This window comes from Miscanthus floridulus, chromosome 18 (genome assembly GCF_019320115.1).
Source record: "Miscanthus floridulus cultivar M001 chromosome 18, ASM1932011v1, whole genome shotgun sequence".
Lineage (NCBI taxonomy): Eukaryota > Viridiplantae > Streptophyta > Magnoliopsida > Poales > Poaceae > Miscanthus > Miscanthus floridulus.
In genome coordinates this window covers 127,208,776-127,223,254 of record NC_089597.1, presented here as the reverse complement: position 1 = coordinate 127,223,254, position 14,479 = coordinate 127,208,776, and positions in this window count along the sequence as shown.

Genomic DNA, 14,479 nt, shown 5'->3' with positions numbered 1-14,479 from the left:
TCTATATCAGAACAGTACACCAATCATAGAAAAATTAAGTAAAAGAGATTGATATACGATTCTACGCATCACTACGAACACACAGTCGCGAGAAGCACGCTAATCGAAGCTACGATGAAAAAGATACATCTACCGAAAGATTTGCTTAATACGTGGAAAATAAACTATAGGCTTCGTTTATGTTAACTATATGAATTCATATACAAAAGATATTTTATAAACAATATGGATTGAATTAAGTCAATTTTAGATTTGTATTATAAAACAAAAGTAAAACAAATCATATTTTATGTATAAAACCTAGTTGCATAATCATTAATCAAGATATGATTTAAACTATGATTTTTATGAAATAGTAATGTTGTAAACATCAGTACTAAAGCGTAGATCTCGTCGTTATGAAACAAATGCAACTTGAACGGACTATTTCGGAGTTGAAACGAATAAGTTATGATTTAAACAAGTTTTACTTTAGTTAAATAATAGATTAAATCTACTCATGAATTTCAAGTGTTGAAAACATGCATAATAGTTGTATAAACACGTAGAAAATGTAAATACGGTCCTAACGCAATTCGAACGGATGAAATCGGATTTAAAACGCAAAAGTTACGCATGAAATGAGATTCAGTGGCATTTCTATAAATATTTGAACTCAAATTTGAATTAAAACAATTAAAAATCTGAATTTAACTGTATTTTGGACTGGGCATACTATTTCTAGAATTTATAGGGTCTAAAGTGAATAAAATCAGGGCTGAAAAATAATTATTTTGAATTACACGGGACTGCGGGTTGATTACTGGAAAAAGCGAAGGCTTTTCTGCAAAACGTGCACGGTTGACTGCTGGCTGACTCGTGGCTGCTGACGGGTCAACACGTGGCGGCTTCTGATGGGTGCAGTGCACCATGTGGCGGTGGACGCGTGCTGACGCGGCGGGGTGGACTGGGTCCACGGTCCACGGTGGACCGGTCACTTAACGAAGAGGTAAGATCTAATCTTGGCCATTCCTTTCTGATCTGACGGCGTAGGGCGCGTGGGGGAGATACCGGCGGCTGCACCTCGTCTCCGGCGAGGGCGCCATGGCCGGCGGTGAGCCGAGCTTGCGGATACGACGTTCTAGGCTGCCATTTGAGGAATGGAGAGCACGGGGAGGTGGGGAATCTTACCGCGAGGTCGACGATGGTGGTCACGGCGTCTGGAAGACCTCCAAAGAGGCTGGTCGACGGCGGCCGCGACTGTAGAGAGAAAAGGCACACGGGTGAGGATGTATCTGGGCAAAACAAGGCCAAAACGCGAATTGGGAAGTACCAACGGGCGCGGGGAAGTACGGCGGTGCTTCGGGTGGCTTCGGCGACGGCATTCGCGCTCGGGAGGGGAGGATTCACCGGCGGCGGTGAGCTTGAGCGCGGACGAATGGCGGAAGGGCAGAGGGAAGGGGAGAAGGGAGGCACTCGGTCCGAGGCTTTATAGGCGGGGCTGTGGCATATAAGGAAGGGGAGCGGGGCTGATTGGCCGCTTGCCAAACGGGCGCGGGCGGCTTGCCTTGTAGGAGCGTCGGCGCAGTGGATTTCCATACGGGCGTGCGCCATCAGCGGGGCAGAGAAGGGAAGGAGCGCGGGGAAGAAGGAAAGGGAAGGGGATGGCAGCACTGACGTGCGAGGCCGGCTTGCAGCGAGAGGGAGAAGCGACGCGTGCGGGCGACTGACGCGCGGGCGTCTGACGGCGTGGGGCCAGGAGCGCAGTGAGGGGGAGAGACAGCGCGTGCAGGCATGGGCCGAGCAGGCTGGGCGCTGAGTAGGTGCGCGCTGATGAGTAGGGCTAGAGGCGCAGTGAGAGAGGGAGAAAGCGGACGGCTGCGCGTGCGAGAAATGCCGAGCGGGTCGGGGCACCAAGCTGGGCCACGCGAGCGTGCTGGAAGGGCCGCGTGTGGGAGGAAGAAAGGCTGGGCCACCAGCAGTGGGCCGAGGCCGGGAAGAGAAGAGAAGAGGTGGGCCGGCCAAATCCTGTGCTGGGCTGGTTCCGAGGTTGGGCCAAGAAGGGCAGAAAAGAATATTTTTCAAATAAAAATCCTTTTCTATTTCTGAATTTTATTTCCTTTCTTAATTCAAAACAATTTCAAATGTGATCCAAACAAGTATAAATATGCTTTAAAATACACTTTCTAATTCCAACATAGATGAACCAATTTTTGGTTAGTTTCCAAAAATAACTTTTTAAGTTCTTACATTTTCCAATTCCTTTTCTTTTTCTAATCTTCCAATTCTAAGCTAAATTCAAATCCAATTCGAGTATGGTTTCAAATTTACTTTCCCATTCAATAGAAATGGACAATTCTATTAAGCTTTCCAAGATAAACTTTATAACTTTAAAAATACTTTTATTTTTCAAATTTTCTTTTCTTTCTTTTCTTTTATTTCAAAGCCATTTTCAAACCCTTTTCAAAAACAGTCCAAATTACTTTGGAGTTTGGATCAACACTATTCATCACAATGAATAAGATGCAGCAGCATGTATGCTCACACATGTTACTACCTTATGTTGAATTTTAAATTAATGAAAATTTTTATTTCCTATATTTCATGTGCTCAAAATTCATAAATAAATCATTTGAACTCTATTTAAAAAGAGGCAATTTTTAGGGTGTTACAATAGCCGGCTGCTGGGCAGTTCTCTCCGCCATTGCTGGCGAAGCCATGCCGCACCCGGCTAGCTGATCGGGATTTTTGATGGATGCCGACCTAATATATCAGGGATAAGTTCAAAAGACAACAGTATCCAATACAAATTGTAAGCTTACATCAAGGTTACAAATACTTACAGCTTGGAAGCACGGAATGACGTGGCGAAGGAGCGTCTCTTCATCCTTGCTTGCTCCACGTGCTCGGCTGGTGCCACCGGGTCTTTTTCCACGATCAGTATCGGCGCTGGGGCTTGGTGCTCGACCCCTTTGCCGCTTGTCCTCTACGTTGCGGTGGTCGGTGATGCGATCCCCGCTAGCACGGAGGAGCCACCCTGCTCCGTCAACTCCAGTTGTCTCCTCCTCTTTTGAGGGACGAGTCGGAAGATGTCTGCATCCTCTATTTCATCATCTGACAGTGGGAAGATGGCCTAACGACGTTTGCTGGCCGCCGGCCGCTTGCCAGCAGCCCTGGCCGTTGCCTCCTCCCCAACCCTGAGTACAGCCCAGTCGACGTCTTCGGCCCTGGCACTGGTCTGGGCGGTTAGGCCGGCAACTTGCGGCCAATCCACACCAGGGGGTGGAGACACGAACACTATTGCCCTGTCACGACCATTACTCTGGGAAACATAAAGGCGACAACACAGTCAATTTTTGTTACAACATAACTCTACAGGTACAAGGCAGCATAATTTACCTTTGGGGGAGGTCGGGCCAGCTTGAAGGCATGTTCGATGTCGCATAACCTAACATAATTCAGATCAGCTAAGTTGAATAGCTCTCCAATCCTAGCTTTGATTTCTATCTTGTCAAGCACCTCTTTCCTGGTCCTCGTTGGATCTGCGCTACCCTGGTATTCGTAGCCAGGATGTACCCTCCTCTGGTAGGGCTGGATCCTTCGGCTGATGAAGTTCCCGACCATGCTTGGACCATCCAGTTTCTCCCACAAGATCATCCCAAGGAGTTCTACGATCTGTTCCAAGTGCTCAGGCTTCTCCGACCAGCTGTTCTTCTTCTTTTGAAGAACCCCATGTCGCACAGGGTGATCGTGTTCAGCTCTTCGCGGATGTAGAACCACTTCTTGTACTAGTCGTCTAGCGATGTGTTCCAAGGGTAGTGCAAGTACTGGGCCTTCATCCTGTCACGCAGATTGAGGTATACGGCTCCAGCTATCTTCGAGCCGCCGCTTCCTTTCTTCCGCAGAAAGAATAGATGGCGAAAGAGGTCGAAATGGGGCTGGAAGCCACCATATGCTTCGCAAAGATGGATAAATGTGGAGACAAGAAGAATTGAGTTGGGATGCAGATTGCAAATCCCAATCTCGTAATACAAACAGAGCCCCTGAAGGAAAGGGTGCACTGGAACCCCAAAACCCCGCTTGAAGAAATCCTCGAAAACCATAATCTCACCTGGTTGTGGATCGGGGTAGCTTTCTCCTTCCGGCGAGCGCCATCCTGCGAGTGCCTTGTTGTGGAGCACTCCCATGGTGACGAGGTCTTCGATGGTCTGCTCATTGCTCCTTGACTACCACCACTCCTTCGCCATGACTCCGGCTTTCTTTTGGGTGTCTCTCTTTGCCATTAATCTGTCCTTGCTAAAGGGGTGGATACGGTGGAGGGGTGACTGGTGATGATTTCGAAGGTATAGGGTTTGGCAAGAGGAAGAAGAAGGCTGCGGCGGCGAATGGTAATGGGGATCGGTAAAAAGTAACTTACCAGTTCTATATTATAAATAACCAACAGTTTCGCCGTTTCATCCGCCTGAGATTCTTGGGAGACATGCACACGCGCCATAGATGGTTGTTTTCACAACCTCAAGATCTACGCCAATAAACGCGCCCCTTTGTTACCAGTGTACGCGCCTCTTCGTTGCTAGTGTGAGAGGGCCCACACTGATGCACCTCCTTACAGGTGCCAAGCGACTGTTTGAAAGGGCAAGAAGACAGTATGACGTGCTGTACCCATCTGCTTTTTTGACCAGATGTGTCTGATTGGACTTGACAGAATAAGAAAATAAATAAATACACCAAATAATAGTACAAGCGGTGTTCGTTTTTTTGCTGCATGTCTTGTGCTCGGGGACTGCTCCGACCATTACCATGCTCGGGGACTGCCCAGACCACTGCCATGCTCGGGGACTGCTCCGACCACTACAATGCTCGGGGACTGCTCCGATCATTACCGTGCTTGGGAACTACCCAGACCACTGCCGTGCTCGGGGACTGCTCCGATCACTACCGTGCTCGGGGATTGCTCCGACCACTACCGTGCTCGGGGACTGCTCCGACCACTACCGTGCTCGGGGACTGTCCCAACCACTGCTCGGAGAGACATTTATTTAGACCTTGCTACAAGAATCATACTTTGCCTTCCAGCAAGCCCGGGGACTACATCGGTACGATGCACCTGCCGGTGCATCTCGTATCGCCCTGTACGACGATTGGATTCTTAACTCCAGTGGAAATTCTTTTTAGACCCTGGCACCACGTGCCTGCATCACCTACTACCAGGCTCGGGGACTAAGTGGGCACACTTCACCTTGCGGTGAATGTGTTTGTTTTTCGACCCCTATGCCTCTGATGATCAAGGACGCTACGCTTCAAGACGCACTTACATTTCTTTTTAGAAATACAAGTGGGCACACTTCGCAAGACGGAAATCTTTTTCTTTTTTCTTAAGAGCACCATACATTCTTTGGACAACCTACTTCTCCGGCGACAACGGTGGTCAGAGATGTCAAGAACTCAAGCCTCACTATTCGGAGAAGGTTAAAATGGCGTGTCACAGCATAATACATGGTGCTCGGGGACTAGCTATGGGGGGATTAACCCCTATACCCTTACGGCTAAGCTTGGGCCAGCCCGGATCAGTGGGACCAGTCCACCAAAAGACGACGTGTGGCCCGGCCAACCTATTCGGAGTTCCACGCAAGGAGTCAAGGCAGATTTGGTGGTCAAGCAAGATCTTGGTCGGTTACAATAGGAATCCTTATCCGGCCACCTATGGCAATTGTAACTGACTAGGATTAGTTTCTAGATCTGTAACCATGCCCCCCGAACTATATAAGGCAGGTAGGGGACCCCTCTAAAAAGATCTCTCATTGACATACAACAATACAATCAAACGCAGGACGTATGTATTACGCCTTCTTGGCGGCCAAACCTGGATAAAACCTCATGTCTGTCTTGCGTCACCGTCTTGTTTGTGGCTTGCACACCTGTCTGCCGACAATCTACTACCTTGGGCATACCCCTAGGTAGACTATCAACCATATTTCGTCGATAGTACATGAGCTGGTTCTTACTCCGCAACGATGACGGCGGACTTCCCCCCTACACTGGGTGGATTGTGGGGAGATGCCCGGAGAGGTGGAAGTACAGCGTCCTGAGGGAGGATCAGCCTAAGCTGCTACCGCTTCTAGAGGGGCTGGAGAGGCTACGGGGCCGTGGCCTTACTGCAGTCGTGGTCGTGGCCGCCTTCCACTGTCGGAGGGTGCTGCCGCTGATGGCTCGGCGGCGGTGCCTGTTCGAGATGAGGCTGGGTGAGCCAAACGAGGGCATCCGGATGTCCTCCTCCACCCTTTCCGATGAGGAAATTCTTTGCCGGGTGGGGGAGATGGTGGAGGCGAAGCTGAGGGGCGGCAACCTGACCCCCATCGCGGAGCACCCATCGCGGGGGTTCCTCTCGCTAGTAAGTCGTGCGCCGCTGTAGCCCCCGAGCTTTCTCCATTTCTCATTATTTCTCGTTCCCTTATGCGCGATCGACATTCTTGTAGGGGATGAGAGACATGCGAGCCTCTCTGCCGCCCGTTCCTGAGGACGCGAGGCGGCGGGCGATCAACCGGGCGCACGACGAGGCGCAGAAAAAGCGGAAGGACGCCAAGGCGGCGAAGCGCATGAAGCAGATTCTCGTGCGTGAGAAACTAGATGAGCGTCGCTGGCAGCAAAGGAAGGATGACCTCCCGTTGGAGGAGTCCCCATCACCGTCGCTATCGACGGATGCCTCGGACGGGGATGATGATGGTGAGATGGGGCGGGGTCCCCTGGACCATCTCCCTGACGTAGGGGAGACGGTGCCCGGGGCGCCGGCAAGTAGCCCGACGCTCCCAGGGGGAGGTAGAGGAGCTGTCCCGGGGTCGGCAATTGCCTGCCCCACGGCCGAGGCCGACATGCCCGAGGCGTGGGTGTTGGGCAAGCGTGCCGTCAGCCCGGTGGGCTCGGTGGCAGCGATGGAGCAGGTGGCGGCGGGGGTGACGCAACTGCCCACGCAGAGGACCGATGGGGCGTCGGGGTCCGTCGAGGACCGACCGATGCCGATGAACACGGAGGCCGTGCCTCTGCCGCCGCCACCGCCTACACAGACAAGGGTTGCCATGCCGAAGCGGTTGCAGCCTCGCTCGAGGTAGGTGTATTTTTGGTGGAGCCACAGTGCTTTCCGTTCGTTCTTTTGTCTTGTGCTGACCTTGTAAAGATTTTGTCCTTAGCCAAAAGCGGCCTACGAAGGTGCCTACCTTGGCGCCCCTAAAAGTGCTCAAGGTTAACCCCGGCTCCACCGCCCACTGGGTGGCGGAGGCGCAAGCCGCCTTGTAACATGGTGCGGCGTCGGCGAGGGCCGACCCGAAGGAGCCGGCCACCCAAGGAGGGGCTACCGAGGCAGCCCTGACACAGGCGGGGGAGGGAGCGCCTCCGCCCCGCAATGGCGAGGCCCGTGGGTCGGATGCGGCCGAGGTTCCCTTGGCCACCGAGACCACTGTGATCGAGGTTCCCGAGGTTTCATAGGCCAAGACGATGGAGGCCACGGCGCCCAGGACCATCGAGGCCGCTGCGGTGGGCACCGGAGCCCTCGCGACCACCGAGGCCATGATGGCGGAGGCCGGAGCCCCCGGGACCACCGAGGCCACGATGGCGGAGGCCGGAGCCCCCGGGACCACCGAGGCCATGATGGCAGAGGCTGGAGCCCCCGGGACCACCAAGGCTGACGTGATCGCGACGAGGCTGTCGGCCCAGGAAGTGGAGATGAAGGTGGCGGAGGCCTCGGTGGCACCCTTGGTTCAAGGCCTGCCGTTGTTGTGGGAAAGCGCCCGGGAGGTGGACGTCCTTTCAATCTCCTCCGACGATACTTCCCAAGCACAGGAGATGGCCGGCGCCGAGGTGGCCGGTGTCGTGGAACAGCTGGTTCCAACCCCGGGCGAGGGAAGCTCAGCCCTCACGCAAGTATGACCTGAGCCCCACGGGTGGGATCACCCGTGTGTCCCGTGGCAGAGCCGGGACGACCTTGAGGCGGAGCCTCTGTTTGCCCTCGAGGACGCGGCTGAGGGCGGTCACTGGGACACGTTCGAGCAGTACCGCCAGCTGGCAGAGCGGTCACTATGGATGGTGCTGTCCATGGTGGCCAACGATCTGCTCGGAGTCGCCCAGGTTCATGCTTTCTTTTCTCATGTGGTGGTCTTTTTCCGAGTTTTCTTTGTAGGGATTGACCCCTGTTCTGTTTCCCCCAGGAGCTCGAGACCCGGTCCCTTAGGAAGTCGGTCTTTCTCTGTCGGGAGAGGGACGTCTGGGACCAGCTTCAGCGGCAGAAGGGCCTTCTTGCAGGCACCAACGAGCTCCTATCGGCGCGGAGCGTAGAGGTGGAGGACCTTTGCCTTCATTGTGCTAACGCGAAGGTCGAGGCGGTCATGGCCTAGGAGTAGGTCGCCCCTCTGGCGGTGCGGGTCAAGTTGTTGGAGGAGGAGCTGACCCGCGTGGCCAGTGAGCGGGACACCTTCAAGTCCTAGGCTGGAGAGGCCACGTCCTTGGGCAAGGTCCTTGCTGGACAGCTAGGGGCAGAGCAGAGCACGCACCAGCTGATGAAAGGCGCCTTGGATGAGGCCCTTGTAGCGGTCGAGGCCTCGCGAACCGAGGCTGTGGTTTGGAGGGGAAAGGCCAAGGGTGAGTCCTATTCCCCTTATTTTATTCGCTTTTTCTTATGTTCACTCCCTAACTCCCTGGTGTGACACAGAGCTGGGGAGTGAAGCTTCTAGGGCGGCCGAGGCTTCTCGGGTCGAGGCCCAGCGCCTGAAGGAGGAGGCCATCGTTTCCCGGGCCGAAGCCCTGCATTGGAAGGAGAAAGCCGAGGCCTCTTGGGTTGAGGCCCGACGCTGGGAGCAGAAGGCCAAGGGTGAGTTCCGTAGGCTTCCATCCTTATTTGGCTTGTTTTTCCTCTCGCTCAACCCCATTCCATTTCTTGTGGTCATAGAGTCAGAGGCGGAGGTCACTTGGGCAGCCGAGTCTTCTATCGTGGTGCAGACAGTGCTCGAGACCAAGATCAGGGAGCACGACACGCTAAAGGGTGCCACCCATGTCGCCTGCGAGGCCCTGGTGGTCGAGGGGGTTCAGTCAGGCAGCTCCCTTGGGAGCCGTCTGATTGCACTGAGCGGTCAAGTGCATGAGCGGCTCCGAGGAGCGCTGCATATGGGCGTCAAGCGCGTACTGGCCGTCATCGCCTCGCACTACGTCGGTGTTGACCTCCAAGCCATCAGCGATGGCTACGTCTTGCCCGATGATGACAAGGAGGCCGATGAGGTGGTGATGAAGCTGTTGGAGGCGGCAGAAGGCCCTAGCACGGCGCTGGCAACGTTGTTTGAAGAGGAGGTGGTCCCTCCCCCGCCGTCTGCCGATGTCGTAGGTCCTGAGCCTTGATCTGGGCCCAAGCGGCCATGTAAATAGAGTAGGAATTAACTTTGTATCATAACGCTTGTGGCCGTCGAGGCCTTTCTTTTAAAGTACTCGTGTTTCTTAATCGTTTGTCTTATATTTCCGAGCCTCTTCCCTCTTGTTGTCTCTGATCAGATTTCTTCGCAAAAAAAACTTCCTTGGAGCCTAAGCCATCCCCTGGGCGAAAGGTGGTGAGGGAGCACCGTAGCCTAGAGGCTTAGGCCATCTCACAACTCTACCGGCCTTCTAGCCCTGAGATGGGCTTTCGGTCCTTGGTTTTTTCACAACCGATTCGTCAGAGCGTGCTAGAGGGTTTGGTGTAGGAATTTTTTCAAAAAACGACTAAAAAATGGTGCGTGGGACTTAGGGGGAATCCCCCATCTAGCCCCCGAGGGAGGCTCAGTTCTACGGAGGCAGAGCCGAGTCTCCCTTACAGTGTCATCGTATTGTCGAGACCCACGATGGGCTCGGGGGGGGGGGGGGTTCTCGAAAAATTAGAACAACTAAAGAACACTTTTCAATTGTATTCCGAGAAACAATATATACAATGCTTGGAAATTTAAGGGTAAAAGCGACGTAGCTATTCTATGTTCCAAGCGTTGGTGAAGATTTCGCCCTTCTCATTGGCTAGCTTGTAGGTCCCGGGCTTCAGCACTTGGGCGACGATATACGACCCTTCCCATGGTGGGGTCAGCTTGTGGCGGCCCTTGTTGCTTTGTGTCAGCCTCAACACCAGGTCACCCACCTTCAAGTCTCAGCTTTGAATGCACTGGGCTTGAAAGCGCCATAGGGCTTGCTGGTATTTGGCCGAGTGCAGCAGCGCGACGTCTCGGGCTTCCTCCAATTGGTCGAGGGTGTCCTCGTGGGTGGTGCGGTTGCTTTGCTTGTTGTAGGCCTGTAGCCTCGGGGAACCATATTCCAAGTCAGTGGGGAGGATGGCCTCGGCTCCATAGACCATGAAGAAGGGCGTGAACCCCGTGGCTCGGCTTGGAGTGTTCCTCAGGCTCCAGATGACTGATGGGAGTTCGGCGAGCCATTTCTTGCCAAACTTCTTCAACCAGTTATAAATTCTCGGCTTGAGGCCTTGCAGGATCATGCCGTTGGCACGTTCTACTTGGCCATTGGTCCTTGGGTGTCCTACGGCCAACCAGGCCACATGAATGCGGTGGTCGTCGCAGAATGTCAAGAATTTTTTGCCGGTGAACTATGTCCTATTGTCGGTGATGATGGTGTTAGGGACCCCAAACCTGTAGATGATGTCAGTGAAGAACAGCACTGCTTGCTCGGATTTGATTCGATTGATCGGACGAGTCTCGATCCATTTGGAGAACTTATCGATTGCTACTAGTAGATGGGTGTAGCCCCCGGGGGCCTTTTGTAGAGGCCCGACCATGTCGAGCCCCCATACGGCAAACGGCCATGTAATGGGAATGGTTTGGAGGGCCTGGCCAGGAGATGTGCCTGCCGCGCATAGTACTGGCATCCCTCGCAGGAGCGTACTATCGTAGAACCGACCAATTTATAAGAGTACAAGTACAATGGCAGCCCGCAAGCGGTCGCACTGTCATACTTGAACCCATATAAACCCAGTAGTCCGTCGAGTACCATGACGGGTCTCGATAAACGATTTACAACAACCAAGATTGTACAGGATTCAACATATATGCCACATATTACATAATGTTTGCAGATACATTTCATCATCAGAGTACGAATAAAAGTTATTACAAACCGAGTTTGATAGATAAAGTGGAAGCAATTAAGTTCAAAAATAAAGTTTCCAACATAGTGTGATACAGTGCCAAATAGGATCACGGTCCATAAAAGCAAAGATAGGGATTAATAAAGAAGCCTGCCCAAGGCTTACTCCTCATCCACGGCGGGATAGAAGCAACTCTTGCAATAACCGTGATACATAGTGCCATCTGCAACAATGGGAAATAAAACCCTGAGTACGAGAAGATACTCAGCTAGACTTACCCATCATGAACCAGAAATAAAATGACTCCAAGGATTATGCAAGGCTATATAAGTGGACGTAACTTGACAACATTTTGCGTAAAAGGCAATTGAATCATGGTATAGTTACAAATTCTTTACCAGGTTGATTATAGCTATCCATTTCTAGATTAGCAACTATCCTATGCCAAACATGTGGTATATCATTTAGAAGCATACAATAGTAACCATAGCAGGTATTGTAATTCTGTATTCATCCGAACCATCATGTTTCATAACACAGTTACTACGATGTTGGGACTAGCCAAGTTTCTCACTATCCGGGAGAGACGACGATTCGAATCGATTTCAACCAGCTGGGAATTTATTCCTAACACAAACCCAGGTCTACCAGCCACGATAGCCTTAGGTCACCTTTGATACAACTCAGGTACACATTACGCGGGTCCGTACCGTGCCGCACAATCTGGAACACCAGATGCTAGGATGCTGAGGCCAAGCCTGCCCTTGGGCTTAGTCTGATCGTTCCCCGGAAGGAGCGCACAACAGAATGATTCCCGGCCTGAGTTGAATTACTCGGCTTCGCGATCGGAACGAGTTATCCGGCCAGCTAAGTGAGAGGCATGCGTTCAATCTTGTCAAAAGCGCCAACAACGGTATGGTCCTTAATCGACACAGACGGGGATAGATCCACACCCAAGACCTCCATGTCTTGTTGCTTCTCTATCGACTTCCCGTCCGGTCTCGATTTTCTTTTACCCCATGGTTCTGTTCCACGATAGCCAATATAGCCAACCGTGCTCTGGTATCCACCTATATCTCATAGGTGATAGGACATCACCCGACTTCTACCGGTCTAAGCATGGCTAAGCATATTCGATCCTGGACCTATACCGGTTAAAGGGTTAATATCTAGACAAGGAATTTACATGCATCAAGTGGTTCCATTCAACTCTTATAACCTAATGCATCAATCATAAGTACATAAGTAAACATTTGTAAATTACTGGGAGACTTATAATGCTTCGGGGCTTGCCTCGTAGAAAGGAAGTAGGGTAGTGGTCAGGACACTCCAGAAGCTCTTCAGGGTTCTGCTCCACGCCTTCGGGAGCTGCGGCTTGTGGATCCTCCTGCTGATTCCCTTCCTCTGCTTCTTCAAATTCCAGCAACGTGATCTCTTCCTCCGATCCTAGATGCATGAATGTGGCATAAGTATTACGAATGCATATATGTTAACAAGTGCATCATGTTTATTGAGTAGGTGCATATCTCTTCTCGATTATTTAATCATCTACTTTCATAATGCATCAATTATGCCATAAAACAGTAGCTACTTGTTTCACTCATAATTGGAGTTCTACTAATCCAAATATAGTGATCCTAGACTTTCTGGAAAGCTTATCAAATTCTCTACAACTTTGTGATTAACCATTTTTACAGTTCACATCTTTTTCAACATGCAACTCATCAAACTCCAGAATCTTATTCGGAAATTATTCAATATGCAGTACAAAGTAACAATACTTCTACTTCATGTAATCATTCAAAATATGACAACATAAAATCTACCAATAGTTTAAGCATACCAATTACATTTAAGATAATATAATGGTGAAGCCTAAACTATTTATTTAAATGCCTTTATTATTTTATTTCGATATCTAGGTTAAATAATAAACATATACCAGATGTGCTTCATAAATTCTCAACAATTTACAGTGCCTTACTAATGCTATCAAAGGACTACTATAAAATTTTCATGTCATTTGACCAAGTAGAACATCCTATACAACAATGATAAGGCAGCAAGGCTTGAAATAGCATAAATGGAAAACCCTATTGAAAAGTGTCAAGCAATAGATTTCCTATTTTTCCTAGCATCCATATGGTACTAGGATTACCTCCAACAAATTTCATGAATTTTGGATTCCTAAATAATTTATAAAAATTTATGCAAGGAATAACTATTCATAAAAGAAAAATCTATAACTATAAATCTACACATGCACTAGTCCTCAAATTTTTACCAGAGTTCATATCTGCTAATACTAGCTTACCACAAAAATTTCATAAATTTAGGAGCAAAGGAACTCTAGATATAAAATAAACAAATTTGAATGCATTCAAAAGCACATTTCAAATCCCCATTTAAATCTCCAGAAATTTCTACTGTAAATGTCAAGAACATATTTTTCCTAAATACTACACTTCCTAAGGAACACTAACAAATTTATTTCACAATTTTTGGAGCTATCAAACTGAATATACAAAAATTACAAAACATATGAAATCTGCATTCAAACTGAACTGGCTTTAATACAGGGAGTCGCTGACAAGCGGGACCCACTAGTCAGTTGACCCCACCTGTCATTGAGACGGAAACAGAGCCGACGGCGCTACTCTATGGGCGTGGCTAGAACTCGACAGTGGCGAGTTCGCCGGCGGTGACATCTTCACCAGACATTCTACTCGATGAGGCGCATCGTTTGCACTACTTGCCCGGCCCTAACATCGACTCTAGTGACGATGATGGCGGCCATGGCAGATCGGTGGCGCTGGACGACGGCGCTACGCCGGTGATGACCTCGGCGGCTCGACCTAAAGCTCAGACGAGCACCAGTGTCCTACAGCGAACCTAGCGCATCAGCTATCGCGTGGAATGGTAGACTATAACGACGTGGCCACGACGACGGAACATGGCGGTGAAGCTCCGGTGAGAGCGTGTGCGCTGCTGTGGCTTACCAAGCGCTCTCAGCGAGCTAGTGCGGGCGCGGTGAGTCGCTGAGACGAGGGTGGAGAGGTTGCGGTGGTGGAGAAGCGATGAGGGCGAGCTGGCGCTGGCTATTGCGACGGCGGAGCTGCTCGGTGCTATGGGAGCTCGGCGGCTGCGTGCGAGGATGAAGGAGGGCCGGGAAATGCGAAATGAGGGCGCGGATAGGAGCGGGCGGGTGCTGGCGTGATAATGCCGCGCTCCGGCGCATCGTGGCCTGCTCGGTCAGGGCAACGGCAACGCGCGGCCACCACGACCTCCACGCGGCGTGCGGTTCCTACCGGTGTCGGCCACTGAAGAACTCGATTCAGTCGATTCAGACCCGAACGGTGATGCCTGACAGCGCGTTTTGACAATGATTTAATGGCTAACCCGTAG